Genomic DNA, 16563 nt, shown 5'->3' with positions numbered 1-16563 from the left:
TCCCGCTCGGCGCCGCCGCCGCCGCCAAACCCCAGCGGTTTGAATTTGGTCACCAAGCCTGTGATTGGCCGCAGCGCCATCCAATCAGGGCCCAGCCAATCAGCAGCGAGCACACGCGCCAGCCCGGCCTAGCCCCGCCCACCCGCTGTTCAAGGGATCGCCGCTGGTCTCTGTTAAAGGGATCGCTGCCCTTTCTGCAAAATTATAAATCAGCAAATCTTTCACGTTTTAATTTAAAGCTTAGTCTTTTTTTTTAGCACACATTCAAAGTGAGACCTCCAACCCTACAAATGCAAGAATAATAAGATGGTTTGATTTGAAGAGGAAAGGAGAAAAAATAAGAAAGGAGAAAGATTGAATTTATATAGCACCTTTCACGACCACCGGATATCTCAAGGCGCTTTACAGCCAATGAAGTACTTTTTGAATGTTGTCGCTGTTGTAATGTGGGAACATTTTATAAGCTTCCTTTGTTTAATTTTTTTTTCCTGATTGAGGCTGAACCACATTGTTCACAATCTTGGTGTCATCATAGAATCATAGAAATTTACAGCTCGGCCCATCGTGTCCACGCCGGCTGACCAAGAACTATCCAGCCGAATCTCACTTTCCAGCTTTTGGTCCGTAGCCCTGTAGCTAACGGCACTTTAAGTGCACATCCAAGCATTTTTTAAATGTGGTGAGGCTTTCTGCCTCGACCACCCTTTCAGGCAGTGAGTTCCAGACCCCCACCACCCTCTGGGTGAAGAAATCCCCCCTCATATCTCCCCTAAACCTCCCTTCAATCGCTTTAAATCTATGCCCCCTGGTTGTTGACCCTTCTGCCAAGGGGAGCAGGTCCTTCCTAGCCACTCTATCAGTGCCATATTTGACCCTGAACTGAACTTCCAACCACATTTCTGCACCAAGATGCACAGCAGCAACTCGCCAAGGCTGCTTCGGCAGCACCTTCCAAACCCGCGGCCTCTACCACCTAGAATGTCAAGGGCAGCAGGCACATGGGAACACCCCACCACCTGCAAATTCTCCTCCAAGTCACACACCATCCTAATTTGGAAGTATATCGCCGTTCCTTCATCGTCACTGGGTCAAAATCCAGGAACTCCCCCCATAAGGGCACCATTCACCAAACGGACTGCAGCGGTTCAAGAAGGTGGCTCACCACCACCTTCTCAAGGGCAATAAATGCCAGCCTTGCCAACGACGCCCACATCCCACACCCACAGGATTGAATTAAGGTGGCCTATTTCCACCTCCGTAACATCACCTGTCTCTGCCCCTGCCTCAATTCATCCACTGCTGAAATCCTCATCCATGCCTTTGTTACCTCTACACTTCACTATTCCAACATCCACCTGACCTACATCCTATCTTCCACCCTCCGTAAACTTCAGTCCATCCAAAACTCTGCTGCCCGTGTCCTAAGTCACACCAAGTCCCATTCATTCATCATCCCACTGTGCTCACTGACCTACATAGGCTCCCGGTTCAGCATCGCCTTGATTTTAAAATTCTCATCCTTACTTTCAAATCACTCCATGGCCTCGTCCCTCCCTATCTCTATAATCTCCTCCAGCCCCACAACACCACAACCCCCCCCCCCACCCCGAGATCTCTGCGCTGCTCCAATTCTGGCCTCTTGTGCATCCCTGTTTATAATCGCTCAACCATTGGCGGCCGTGCCTTCAGTTGCCTAGGCTCTAAACTCTGGAATTCCCTCCCTAAACCTCTCTACCTCTCTCTCCTCCTTTAAGACACTCTTTAAAACCTATCTCTTTGACCAAGCTGTTGGTTACCTGTCATGGCTCAGAGACATGGACCATGTACAGCAGACACCTCAAGTCGCTGGAAAAATATCACCAACGATGTCTCCGCAAGATCCTACAAATCCCCTGGGAGGACAGGTGCACCAACATCAACGTCCTTGTCCAGGCCAACATCCCCAGCATTGAAGCACTGACCACACTCGATCAGCTCCGCTGGGCAGGCCACATAGTTCGCATGCCAGACACGAGACTCCCAAAGCAAGCGCTCTACTCGGAGCTCCTTCACGGCAAACGAGCCAAAGGTGGGCAGCGGAAACATCACAAGGACACCCTCAAAGCCTCCCTGATAAAGTGCGACATCCCCACCGACACCTGGGAGTCCCTGGCCCAAGACCGCCCTAAGTGGAGAAAGTGCATCCGGGAGGGCGCTGAGCACCTCGAGTCTCGTCGCTGAGAGCGTGCAGAAGTCAAGCGCAGGCAGCGGAAGGAGCGTGCGGCAAACCTGTCCCACCCACCCCTTCCCTCAACGGCTATCTGTCCCACCTGTGACAGAGTCTGTGGCTCTCGTGTTGGACTGGTCAGCCACCTAAGAACTCACTTCAGGAGTGGAAGCAAGTCTTCCTCGATTCCAAGGGACTGCCTATGATGATGAAATTGATTACCTGTCCCCTTGTGTGGGGCTCAGTGTCAGATTTTGCTTGATAACGCTCCTGTGAAGTGCCTTGGGGTGTTTTACTACATTAAAGAAGCTGTATTAAGTTATGCGGATTCTGGAAGAAAAACAGTAAATGCAGAAAAGACTCAGTAAGTTCACGCAGCATCTGTGGTGAGCAGCTTTTAAGCAAATACAGAAAAAGGAAAAGGGGGCAGTTGAAGAACAAAAGGGGCAGACCTGTGACAGGGTGGAGGGCAGGAGTGATTAACTGACAAAAGAGATAATGGTGCAAGAAGGGGGTGGTAAGGGGAAGAGAAAAGAAACAAAAGATGGGTCTAAAGGAAGTGTAAATGTTTACAGCAGAACATCAGTGGGGGAGGGAAGTGTGTGAAAATCTGGCAAAGTGAAGACTCTCATGGCCCAGGAATGTGGTGATGAAAAGTGGATAGACACCAGGGATGGGCCCCAGGCACCGGTTCACACCTCCTGCACTCACCGAGCTCTGCTGCTCTCCTGGCCGAGCCTCCCATCCTCCCTCCTCCGGAAATTCCAGCTCATTTGCAACTCTGCTGCCTGCACCCATCACCCTGACATTGCAGACCCACATTGGCTCCTGCATTCCCCAATTCACAAATTTAAAATCCCTCCATGGCCTCGCCTCTCTCCATGTCTATAACCTCCTCCAGCCCTACAACCCATAACTAGTGGCCATCAATATATGATAGTCACCAAGAAATCCAATAGGGAATTCAGAAGAAACAGGCGGAGGTCCGCCAAAGACTGTTGAATTGATGGACCTCGAAGAACACACTGCAGTCCTGACAGGAGCGTATGATTGCACCCCCACGTGTGTTGGTGCCAAACCGGTTCTCGCAGAGGGTAAGTCTGCATAATCCCCGGGCTGTACCACGGTCATGTAATTCAATGTTATGTCAATATCATGTAAAATATCATCAGTCAATCAATCAATCATAGGCAGCCCCTCAGGATCGAGGAAGACTTGCTTGCACTCTTAGCATGAGTTCTGAGGTGGCTGTACAGTCCAATACGAGAACCACAGTCTCTGTCACAGGTGGGACAGATAGTCGTTGAGGGAAAGGGTGGGCAGGGAGCCTGGTTTGCCGCACGCTCCTTCCACTGCCTGCACTTGATTTCTGCATGCTCTCGGTGACGATACTCGAGGATCTCAGCGCCCTCCCAGATGCACTTCCTCCACTTAGGGCGGTCTATGGCCAAGGACCCCCAGGTGTCAGTGGGGATGTCGTACTTTATCAGGGAGGCTTTGAGGGTGTCCTTGTAACGTTTCCTCTGCCTGCCTTTGGCTCGTTTGCCGTGGACGAGTTCCGAGTAGAGAGCTTGCTTTGGGAGTCTCGTGTCTGGCATGCGAACTATGTGGCCTGCCCAGCGGAGCTGATCAAGTGTGGTCAGTGCTTCAATGCTGGGGATGTTGGCCTGGACGAGGACGCTAATGTTTGTGCATCTGTCCTCCCAGGGGATTTGCAGGATCTTGCGGAGACATCACCGGTGGTATTTCTCCAGCGGCTTGAGGTGTCTACTGTACATGGTCCACATCTCTGAGCCATACAGGAGGGCAGGTATTACTACGGCCCTGTAGCCCATGAGCTTGGTGACAGTTTTGCTGGGAGTAATGTAATGCTGGGAGCATGAAATGTTGTTAGTTCTGACACTCTGGTTCATCACACTCTGCCATCATCATAGGGTGAAAGATGCCTGTGCGTGAGTTCTTTCAATGTGGGGTGGCTGTTGCACACTGGCTACCACACGGGCTTAGCTGAGCAGGGTCTTGGTCCAGCGGCAAGGGTGGTCCAAGACGACTGGAGACCAGGCACTGCTGTATGGGCTGAGTTGCCTACGATGGGATGCAAGCCGTAAGCTCGGCGCTGAGGTGAGGTGGTGAGAAAACCGAGGCCTGGCTGAGGGCAGGCATTGGGATGGTCAGAGGTTCACTATGTGGAAGAAGGAGAGGTCAGAGAGGTCAGAGTGACCACAGCCATTGTGCACGCCATGTGCTCGACAGAGACTCTGCCGTTGAGTGAGGCCAGCGGCCAGGGGAGGCTAGAACTTCATTGGTGGATACAAGATGGGATCCCTAGGGAGCTCTCCCCAAACAAACCTTCCTCTGACCATCTGCTGTCATGCTTTACCTCTCTCTCTCCCTCAACCTTCACCCCCCCCCCCCCCCGCCCCACCATTGTCTAAGCCCCCTCTGGCCCTAACTTCCACCCTCAAAGTATTTTTCCTACCCCTAAAACCCATGCTGCAAGAGCCCACTGCCCATCCCCCAATCTCGACACTCTGCCACTTGGAAAGTGACATACTGTTTGGGACTCAAGTTTTGTTATGTCATGTAGTGTGTGTCTACTCTGCTTATGATAATTTCATGTAATGATTCTCAGTAATATATGTTTGTTCTCCACATAAGCCTGCACAAAGTGAATTGCTTTCATGTTACCTCTGACCCCCTCCCCTGTCGCCAGCCATTAATGTTATGTTTTTACAGTTGCACAGGAGGAGCCGCTTGCCTCTCCCAGAGAGGAGTTATTGGAGGAAATGAGATGGAAGGGACGGTGGTGGAAGAGACGATGATGGAAGAGATGGTTGAGGAGCAAGGAGGAGAACACGCCTCAAAACATTGTGACGGTGGTGGTGGAGGAGGAGGGTGGGGTGGCGAGACTCGAAGGGTCCTTTCTCCCTTTCCTCGATTCCGGTCCGAGGAAGCAGGACCAAGCGACATGCAGCGGCGCACACCGACCCACGTGGTGAATCCGTGGCGGCTGATCCGGCAAGGTGGGAACGCTGCGAGACAGGCAGATATGAACCTGGACACGGTGGGACTGTCCAGAATGAGCATCGACTTGAGTCGAGAGCTCCTCCAGGCCATTGCCGGGTTGTCCGCCAACATCGCCGCTTCAGCAGCCCGTCAATCGCAGGACATGGCGGAGCGGATTGCGGCAGTGAGGGAGAATAACCAGTCCGTCAATGCTGTGCAGCAATCGATGGTCCTGGGATATGGCACTGCACCCCAAGGTGCCATACCACCAATGGTGACAGCACCTGATCGTTGGAAGTACTTTCTTCTGACTTTGAAGACGGGTCCTCAACAACCCCAGTTTCTCCAGATCCTCCACACATAGCACTGCCATTGTCGCCCCCCCCCCCCCACTGAGCAGTCACACTCAAGGTGCTCTGCTGCACGACGTGGGCAGGGCCAGGGGCATTGATAGCGGGAGGAGGAGGGGGGGGCAGGGCCAAGGGTCAGGAGGGGATTGGGGAGGAAAGGGATTGGGAAAAATGGCCTCAGATAGAATGGTGGGTGGGCGCAGGGGTGGTTTGAGTGTTGTTTCTGCTGTTGTTGATGTTTTCTTTTGTAAAATTTTCATTGAGAACAATTAGTTATTATTTTATTTATTTTATTAAAAATTGTTAAAATTAAATTCAAATTACAACTTTTATAAAAAAAATGTATTCAACCAAACCATTCTTGTACAGTGTCTCACTCCAGCTCTATTCTGCATCATAAAAGCAGTCGGCAATATTGGCAGTGAAACTATAGGCTCCATTTCTTTTAAAGCACACAAATATGTTCAGATGTCCACAAAGTCAATTATCCACAACATATTCAAAATCAAAATCCCTCAATAACTACTCCAGAAATCACTCAAAAAGAAATTCTAGCCTGCTGGCAACTTTACACAGCCGTTTCCCCCCACAGGAAAAAAATTCCATAATGTTGACATAACGATAGGACAAGGCATGGCAAGTAGCTAAAAAATGGATGGTACATATCCTCAGCGATAAAAATGGCATAATTAGTGAACTTAGCGCTGGAGGGGAATTTTCTTGATTTATTTTGAGCGGGAAACGTGGGCGGGCGATCTACAGCAACGCTGGCGGTAATCGCAGGCCGAAATTACCGTCGGCGATATTCGGGTCTACAACGGGCGGTAAGTTGCATTTCTTGCAAAAACAGGAGGTAAACTGGTGGCCAGAATGGAAATTCTAGCCCCTAAGTAATATAAATACTTATTGAGCCAGTCTGTCCAGCTAACAGTTGTGGCCGGCTGCACATTGCTATTTGGCTGCTGAATATTTAGAGGAAACAAGTATAGCTCTCTCTCTCTGTCAACTGACACCAGAAAAAACCAGATTATCTGTTCATTAGCATATTCTTGTTTGTCGGAGCTTGCTGTGCACAAATTGGCTGCTGGAATGACCAGATTATCTGCTCATTACCACAATCTTATTTTTGGGAGCTTGCTGTGCGCAAATTGGCTGACGCATTTTTTACATTACAACAATGACTACACTTCTACAAGTACACGTACAAGTAAAGCACTTTGGGACATCCTGAAAGTTGCTGTATAAATGCAAGACTTTCTTTCCTCATTGAAGAGAAGTCTCACAATAGGTCATTAATAGGTAATATTTTCCTCCAATCTCTCCAGAGTTGTATAGATTCATAGAAACATATAGCACATGAGGCCATTCGGCCCGACGTGCCTGTGCTGGCTCTTTGAAATAGCAGTCATGCTCAGTCCAATACCCCCAATGTTTGTCCGTAACCCTGTAAATTTCTTATCCTCTAGTACCTGTCCAACTCCCCTTTAATTTATGCAATCAGCTCCCACCACCATTTCAGGTCACGTGTTCCAGATCCCCACAACTCTCTCTGAGAGTAAACATTTCCCCCATTTCCCCTCTGCATCTTTGTTCAATGATTTTTAATCTGTGACCTCTGGTATTTGACCCACTCAATCAAAATCTCAACATCTTGAAAACCTCTATTAGGCCACCTCTTAACTTTCTCTGTTCCAAGGAAAACAGTCCTACACTTTCCCAACCTCTCCTCATAACTGAAGTCCCTCATCCCTGGTAAATCTCCTCTTGTTCCCTTTCTAGGACCTTTACATCTTTCCTGAAATGTGGTGCCCAGAATTATCCACAATATCAGTGCTTTGAAGTATTGTTCTATGGGTTCTGGAGTAGTGAGGTCTGGGGTAATGTTCCATGGAGTAGTGAGGCCTGGGGTAATATTCCATGGAGTAGTGAGGCCCAGGGTAATGTTCCATGGGTTCTGGAGTAGTGAGGCCCAGGTTAATGTTCTATGAGCTCTGGAATAATGTTCTATGGGTTCTGGAGTAGTGAGACCTGGGGTAATGTTCTATGGGCTCTGGAGGAGTGAGGCCCAGGGGTAATGTCCCATGGGTTCTGGATTAGTGAGGTCTGGGGTAATGTCCCATGGGTTCTGGAGTAGTGAGGCCCAGGGTAATGTTCCATGGGTTTTGGAGTAGTGAGGCCTGGGGTAATGTCCCATGGGTTCGGAGTAGTGAGGTCTAGGGTAATGTTCTATGGGTTCTAGAGTAGTGAGGTCTGGGGTAATGTTCCATGGGTTCTAGAGTAGTGAGGCCCAGGGTAATGTTCTATAGGTTCTAGAGTAGTGAGGCCCAGGGTAATGTTCCATGGGCTCTGGAGTAGTGAGGCCCAGGGTAATGTTCCATGGGCTGTGGAGTAGTGAGGCTTGCGGTAATGTGCCATGGGCTCTGGAGTAGTGAGGCCTGGGGTAATGTCCCATGGTTCAGAGTAGTGAGGTCTAGGGTAATGTTCTATGGGTTCTAGAGTAGTGAGGCCTGGGGTAATGTTCCATGGGTTCTGGAGTAGTGAGGCCCAGGGTAATGTTCCATGGGCTCTGGAGTAGTGAGGCTTGCGGTAATGTTCCATGGGTTCTGGAGTAGTGAGGCCTGGGTTAATGTTCCATGGGTTCTGGAGTAGTGAGGCCTGGGTTAATGTTCCATGGGTTCTGGAGTAGTGAGGTCTGGGGTAATGTTCCATGGGTTCTGGAGTAGTGAGGCCTGGGTTAATGTTCCATGGGTTCTGGAGTAGTGAGGCCTGGGTTAATGTTCCATGGGTTCTGGAGTAGTGAGGTCTTGGGTAATGTTCCATGGGTTCTGGAGTAGTGAGGCCTGGGGTAATGTTCCATGGGTTCTGGAGTAGTGAGGCCTGGGGTAATGTTCCATGGGTTCTGGAGTAGTGAGGCCTGGGTTAATGTTCCATGGGTTCTGGAGTAATAAGGTCTGGGGTAATGTTCCATGGGTTCTGCAGTAGTGAGGCCTGGGTTAATGTTTCATGGGTTCTGGAGTAGTAAGGTCTGGGGTAATGTTCCATGGGTTCTGGAGTAGTGAGGCCCAGGGTAATGTTCCATGGGTTCTGGAGTAGTGAGGCCTGTGTTAATGTTCCATGGGTTCTGGAGTAGTGAGGTCTGGGGTAATGTTCCATGCGTTCTGGAGTAGTGAGGCCCAGGGTAATGTTCCATGGGTTCTGGAGTAATAAGGTCTGGGGTAATGTTCCATGGGTTCTGGAGTAGTGAGGCCTGGTGTAATGTCCCATGGGTTCTGGAGTAGTGAGTCCCAGGGTAATGTTCCATGGGTTCTGGAGTAGTGAGGCCTGGGGTAATGTCCCATGGGTTCTGGAGTAGTGAGGCCCAGGATAATGTTCCATGAGTTAACTTGCCATAGGCCTGGGGTAATATTTAATGACAGCTGGTCCTCCTCTTGATACCTTTATCCACATGCTCATTGTTTAAACTGTGAGCCTGTAATGTGATTATCAGTCTGCTTTTGGAGCAAGGGGTGAGCACCTTACAGCCAAACTTGGGTTGTAATCCTTACCTCACAGCCAGCAGTGATTGCTGGACATCAAACAGGGAAGGAACCTCAGCCAGAAATCCCCCTCTGACCCAGGGCACTGCGGCCCAGTTGAGCGATCGTATTGCCGACTGGCTCAGCGCAAATTCTTAATTCAGAAGGTGGAGGCACACAAGCTTGGCACCAAGGCAGCAGTTACAGTGTGTGTTCCCGTTAATACAGTTACATAGAAATACATAGAATGTTGCAGTGCAGAAACAGGCCATTCGGCCCAACAGGTCTATGCCAGTGTTTATCCTCCACACAAGCCTCCTCCCACCCCTCTTCATCTCACCCTATCCTTCTGTTCCCTTCTCACTCGTGTTGATCTAACTTCTCCTTAAATGCATCAATACTATTCGCCTCAACCACTCTCTGTGGTAGCGAGTCCCACATTCTCACCACTCTTTGGGTAAAGAAGTTTCTCCTGAAGTCCCTATTGGATTTATTAGTGACTATCAGATATTTATGGCCCCTAGTTTTGGTCTCCCCCACAAGTGAAAACATTCTCTGTGTATCCACCCTGCCAAAACCCTTCAATAATCGTAAAGGCCTCCATCAGGTCACCCCTCAGCCTTCTCTTTTCTGGAGAAAAGAATTCCAGCCTGTTCAATCTTTCCTGATAAGTATAATCAAAGCTATCATCATTGGCCTGCACCATAAACTCCATACCCTGACCACTGATTCCATCACATAAGAACATGAGAATTAGGAACAGGAGTAGGCCATCTAGCCCCTCGAGCCTGCTCCGCCATTCAACAAGATCATGGCTGATCTGGCCGTGGACTCAGCTCCACTTACCCGCCCGCTCCCCATAACCCTTAATTCCCTCATTAGTTAAAAATCTATCTATCTGTGATTTGAAAAATTCAATGAGCTAGCCTCAAATGCTTCCTTGGGCAGAGAATTCCACAGATTCACAACCCTCTGGGAGAAGAAATTCCTTCTCAACTCGGTTTTAAATTGGCTCCCCCGTATTTTGAGGCTGTGCCCCCTAGTTCTAGTCTCCCCGACCAGTGGAAACAACCTCTCTGCCTCTATCTTGTCTATCCCTTTCATTATTTTAAATATTTCTATAAGATCACCCCTCATCCTTCTGAACTCCAACGAGTAAAGACCCAGTCTACTCAATCTATCATCATCTCCAGAATCAGCCTAGTGAATCGTCTCTGCACCCCCTCCAAAGCTAGTATATCCTTCCTTAAGTAAGGTGACCAAAACTGCACGCAGTACTCCAGGTGCGGCCTCACCAATACCCTATACAGTTGCAGCAGGACCTCCCTGCTTTTGTACTCCATCCCTCTCGCAATGAAGGCCAACATTCCATTCGCCTTCCTGATTACCTGCTGCACCTGCAAACTAACTTTTTGGGATTCATGCACAAGGACTCCCAGGTCTCTCTGCACCGCAGCATGTTGTAATTTCTCCCCATTCAAATAATATTCCCTTTTACCGTTTTTTTTCCCCAAGGTGGATGACCTCACATTTTACGACGTTGTATTCCATCTGCCAATCCTTAGCCCATTCGCTTAACCTATCTAAATCTCTTTGCAGCCTCTCTGTGTCCTCTATACAACCTGCTTTCCCACTAATCTTTGTGTCATCTGCAAATTTTGTTACACTACACTCTGTCCCCTCTTCCAGGTCATTTATGTATATTGTAAACAGTTGTGGTCCCAGCACCGATCCCTGTGGCACACCACTAACCACCGATTTCCAACACGAAAAGGAACCATTTATCCTGATTCTCTGCTTTCTGTTAGCCAGCCAATTCTCGATCCATGCTAATACATTTCCTCTGACTCTGCGTACCTTTATCTTCTGCAGTAACCTTTTGTGTGGCACATTATCGAATGTATCCCTGGCCACTGTCTCCAGTTCAACCAAACTGACTGCCATCTCAGCATCCTAGTTGACCTTCAGCTGAGCTTCAAGCCCCACACAGTATCGTTCCATGGCTCAGTGGGTAGCACTCTTGCTTCTGAATCACAAGGTTGTGGGTTCAAGTCCCACTCCAGAGACTTGAGTCCAAAATCTAGGCTCCAATGCAGTGCTGAGGGAGTGCTACACTGTTGGATGAGACATTAAACCAAGTTGCCATCTGCCCTCTCAGGTGGATGTAAAAGATCCCACTGCAATATTCGAAAAAGAGCACGGGAGTTCTCCCTGGTGTCCTGGCCAATATTTAACCCCAAACCAAAAAACAGATTATCTGGTCACTTATCTCACTGATGTTTTGAGAGCTTGCTGTGTGTAATTTGGCTGCTGCGTTGCCTATATTACAACAGCGAACACACTTCGAAAGTATCTCATTGGCTGTGAATTACTCTGGGACTCCACCAATGATACTCTGAAGCAACCACATAGGAAGGGCAGAGAGCAACATGGGAGTGACTCTTCCACCTTGTGGGGACGCACTGTGCATTGCCCTATATCAGTACAGCTGTGATCAGAGCGTTGATCAAAGTTCGACATTTATATAGCGCCTTTCACGACCTTAGAAACATAGAAAATAGGTGCAGGAGTAGGCCATTCGGCCCTTCTAGCCTGCACCGCCATTCAATGAGTTCATGGCTGAACATGCAACTTCAGTATCCCATTCCTGCTTTCTCACCATACCCCTTGATTCCCCTAGTAGTAAGGACTTTTTGAATATAGAATGTCCTAAAGTGCTTTACAGCCAATGAAGTATTTTGAAGTATGGTCACTGTTGCAATGTAGGATTGGGAGGGGGATTGTGGACCTGACCCATTTTCAGACAATCAGCTTGTATCGTTCATTGTCACTTATCAATAATCAGAGTTTGTTAATGCTCTGTGACAGGGTCAGCTGTGGCTCAGTGGATAGCACTCTCGTCTGTGTCAGAAGGTTGTGTGTTCAAGTCCCACTCCAGGGACTTGAGCACAAAAATATCAAATCTGACGCTCCAGTACAGTGGTGAGGGAGCACTGCACTGTCAGAGATGCCGTCTTTCGGATGAATCATTAAACCGAGGCCCCGTCTACTCTCTCAGGTGGATGTAAAAGATCCAATGGCACTATTTTAAAGAAGAGCAGGGGAGTTATCCCTGGGATCCTAGTCAATATTTATCCCCTAATCAACATCAGTAACAAATTATCTGGTCATTATCACATTGTTGTTTGTGGGAGCTTGCTGTGCACAAATTGTCACGTTTCCAACATTACAACAGTGACTACACTCCAAAAGTACTTCATTTGCTGTAAAATGCTTTGCGACGCCCGGTGGTCGTGGAAGGTGCTATATAAATGCAAGTCTTTCTTTCTTTTCTTTCTCTCCACCCAAGTATAGTGATGACCATCACAGCCCAGCTCCAGCCTTTCCTCACCTGACTTGCACACATCTGAATTATCTGCAGGGGTCACGGATAATAAGGCTTCGGAGGAAATGTCCACCGATCTCCCCTCTTCCTTGGGGCATCCAGCCCACACTTGCATCCCTGCTGCCACACCTAAGCCACCGCAACACACACCTGGTGCTTGCTGTTCACTATCGCAATGGCGCCATAGGAGCACTGTCACTCCCTCCAGTTTATTTAGGTTCAACATCTTGCATTTATAAAGCATCTTTAACCCACAAGAGTGTAATCACATAAAGTTCGACACTGAGCCACATAGAGATATTAGAGCAGGTGGCCCACAGCTTGGCAAAGAGGTAGGTTTTAAAGAGCGTCTTAAAGGAGGAGAGGTAGTGAGATGGAAAGGTTCAGGGAGGGAATTCCAGAGCTTAGAGCCTCTGCAGCTGAAGGCACGGCCGCCGACGGTGGCGTGATGAAAATCAGGGATGCTCAACGGGCCATAATTGGAGGAGCACAGAGATCACGGGTTGGGGTTATACATTGGCATGAATAGAGGATTGGTTAACTAACAGAAAACAGAGAGTCGGGATAAATGGGTCATTTTCCAGTTGGCAAACAGTGACTAGTGGGGTGCCGCAGGGATCGGTGCTGGGGCCTTAACTATTTACAATCTATATTAATAAGAACATAAGAACTAGGAACAGGAGTAGGCCATATGGCCCCTCGAGCCTGCTACGCCATTCAATAAGATCATGGACTCAGCTCCACTTCCCTGCCCGTTCCCCATAACCCCTTATCGTTTAAGAAACTGTCTATTTCTGTCTTAAATTTATTAAATGTCCCAGCTTTTACAGCTCTCTGTGGCAGCGAATTCCACAGATTTACAACTCTGAGAGAAGAAATTTCTCCTCATCTTTGTTTTAAATGGGTGGCCCCTTATTCTAAGACTATGTCCTCAAGTTCTGGAGTAAAAATTAAACAGGGAAGGTGGCTCAACCGTGGCTAACAAGGTAAATTAAGGATAGTGTTAAAACCAAGGAAGAGGCATATAAATTGGCGAGAAAAAGCAACAAACCTGAGGACTAGGAGAAATTTAGAATTCAACAAAGGAGGACAAAGAGTTTAATTAAGAGGAGGAAAATAGAGTACCAGAGGAAGTTTGCAGGGAACATAAAAACTGACTGCAAAAGCTTCTATAAATATGTGAAGAGAAAAAGATTAGTGAAGACAAACGTAGGTCCCTTGCAGTCGGATTCAGGTGAATTTATAATGGGGAACAAAGAAATGGCAGACCAATTGAACAAACACTTCGGTTCTGTCTTCACGAAGGAAGACACAAATAACCTTCCGGATGTACTAGGGGACCGAGGGTCGAGTGAGAAGGAGGAACTGAAGGATATCCTTATTAAGCGGGAAATTGTGTTCTGGAAATTGATGAGATTGAAGGCCGATAAATCCCCTGGGCCTGATAGTCTGCATCCCAGATTACTTAAGGATGTGGCCCTAGAAATATTGGATGCATTGGTGATCATTTTCCAACAGTCTATCACCTCTGGATCAGTTGCTATGGACTGGAGAGTAGCTAATATAACACCACTTTTTAAAAAAAGGAGGGAGAAAGAAAATGGCTAATTATAGACCGGTTAGCCTGACATCAGTAGTGGGGAAAATGTTGGAATCAATCATTAAGGATGAAACAGCAGCACATTTGGAAAGCAGTGACAGGATCGGTCCAAGTCAGCATGGATTTATGAAAGGGAAATCATGCTTGACGAATCTTCTGGAATTTTTTGAGAATGTAACTAGCAAAGTGGACAAGGGAGAACCAGTGGATGTGGTGTATTTGGACTTTCAAAAGGCCTTTGACAAGGTCCCGCACAAGAGATTGCTGTGCAAAATCAAAGCGCATGGTATTGGGGGTAATGTACTGACGTGGATAGAGAACTGGTTGGCAGACACGAAGCAGAGAGTCGGCATAAACGGGTTCTTTTCAGAATGGCAGGCAGTGACTAGTGGAGTGCCGCCAGGCTCAGTGCTGGGACCCCAGCTCTTCACAATATACATTAACGATTTAGATGAAGGAATTGAGTGTAATATCTCCAAGTTTGCAGATGACACTAAACTGGGTGGTGGTGTAAGTTGTGAGGAGGACGTTAAGAGGCTGCAGGTTAGGTGAGTGGGCAAATGCATGGCAGATGCAGTATAATGTGGATAAATGTGAGGTGATCCACTTTGGGGCAAAACACGAAGGCAGAATATTATCTGAATGGCGGCAGATTAGGAAAAGGGAAGGTGCAACGAGACCTGGGTGTCATGGTTCATCAGTCATTGAAAGGTGGCATGCAGGTACAGCAGGCGGTGAAGGCGGCAAATGATATGTTGGCCTTCATAGCTAGGGGATTTGAGTATAGGAGCAGGGAGGTCTTACTGCAGTTGTACAGGGCCTTGGTGAGGCCTCACCTGGAATATTGTGTTCAGTTTTGGTCTCCTAATCTGAGGAAGGACGTTCTTGCTATTGAGGGAGTGCAGCTAAGGTTCACCAAACTGATTCCAGGGATGGCTGGACTGACATATGAGGAGAGACTGGATCAACTGGGCCTTTATTCACTGGAGTTTAGAAGGATGAGGGGATCTCATAGAAACGTATAATATTCTGACGGGACTGGACAGGTTAGATGCGGGAAGAATGTTCCCGATGTTGGGGAAGTCCAGAACCAGGAGACATAGTCTTAGGATAAGGGGTAGGCCATTTAGGACTGATGTGAGGAGAAACTTTTTCACTCAGAGAGTTGTTAACCTGTGGAATTCCCTGCCACAGAGAGTTGTTGATGCCAGTTCATTGGATATATTCAAGGGGGAGTTAGATATGGCCCTTATGGCTAAAGAGATCAAGGGGTATGGAGAGAAAGCAGGAAAGGGGTACTGAGGGAATGATCAGCCATAATCTTATTGAATGGTGGTGCAGGCTCGAAGGGCCAAATGGCCTACTCCTGCACCTATTTTATATGTTTCTCGTCTCCCCCATCAATGGAAACATCCTCTCTGCATCCACCCTGTCAAGGCCCCTCATAATTTTATATGTTTCAATAAGATCACTTCTCATTCTTCTGAATTCCAATGAGCAGAGGCCCAACCTACTCAACCTTTCCTCATTAGTCAACCCCCTCATCTCTGGAATTAACCTAGTGAACCTTCTCTGAACTGCCTCCAAAGCAAGTATATCCTTTCGTAAATATGGAAACCAAAACTGCACGCAGTATTCCCGCTGTGGCCTCACCAATACCCTGTATAGCTGTAGCAAGACTTCCCTGCTTTTATACTCCATCCCCTTTGCAATAAAGGCCACTTGGATGAAGAGACCAAGTATAATGTAGACAAATCTGCTGATGATATAAAGATGGATGGGAAAGCAAATTGTGAGGACACAAAAAATCTGCAAAGGCATCTAGACAGGCTAAGTGAGTGGGCAAAAATTTGGCAGATAGAGTATAATGTGGGAAAATGTGAGATTATTTTGGCAGAAAAAATAGAAAAGCAAATTATAATTTAAATGGAGAAAAATTGCAAGTGCAGGAGTACAGAGGGACCTAGGGGTCCTTGTGCATGAAACACAAAAGATTAGCATGCAGGTACAGCAAGTGATCAGGAAGGCAAATGGAATGTTGGCCTTTATTTCATGGGGGAGAGAATATAAAAGCAGAGAAGTCTTGCTACAATTGTACAGGGTATTGGTGAGGCCACACCTGGAGTACTGTGTACAGTTTTGGTCTCCGTATTTAAGGAAGGATATACTTGCATTGGAGGCTGTTCAGAGAAGGTTCACTAGGTTGATTCTGGAGATGAGGGGGTTGACTTATGAAGATAGGTTGAGTAGGTTGGACCTATACACATTGGAGTTCAGAAGAATGAGAGGTGATCTTATCGAAACATATAAGATAATGAGGGGGCTTGACAAGGTGGATGCAGAGAAGATATTTCCACTTATAGGGGAAAATAAAACTAGGAAACATCGTTTCAGAATAAGGGGCCATCCATTTAAAACTGAGATGAGGAGGAATTTCTTCTCTCAGAGGGTTGTAAATCTATGTAATTCTCTGCCTCAGAGAGCTGTGGAGGCTGGGTCAT

This window comes from Pristiophorus japonicus, chromosome 9, assembly GCF_044704955.1.
Source record: "Pristiophorus japonicus isolate sPriJap1 chromosome 9, sPriJap1.hap1, whole genome shotgun sequence".
Lineage (NCBI taxonomy): Eukaryota > Metazoa > Chordata > Chondrichthyes > Pristiophoridae > Pristiophorus > Pristiophorus japonicus.
The sequence above is the reverse complement of the archived record's forward strand: the minus strand, read 5'-3'. Positions refer to the sequence as shown.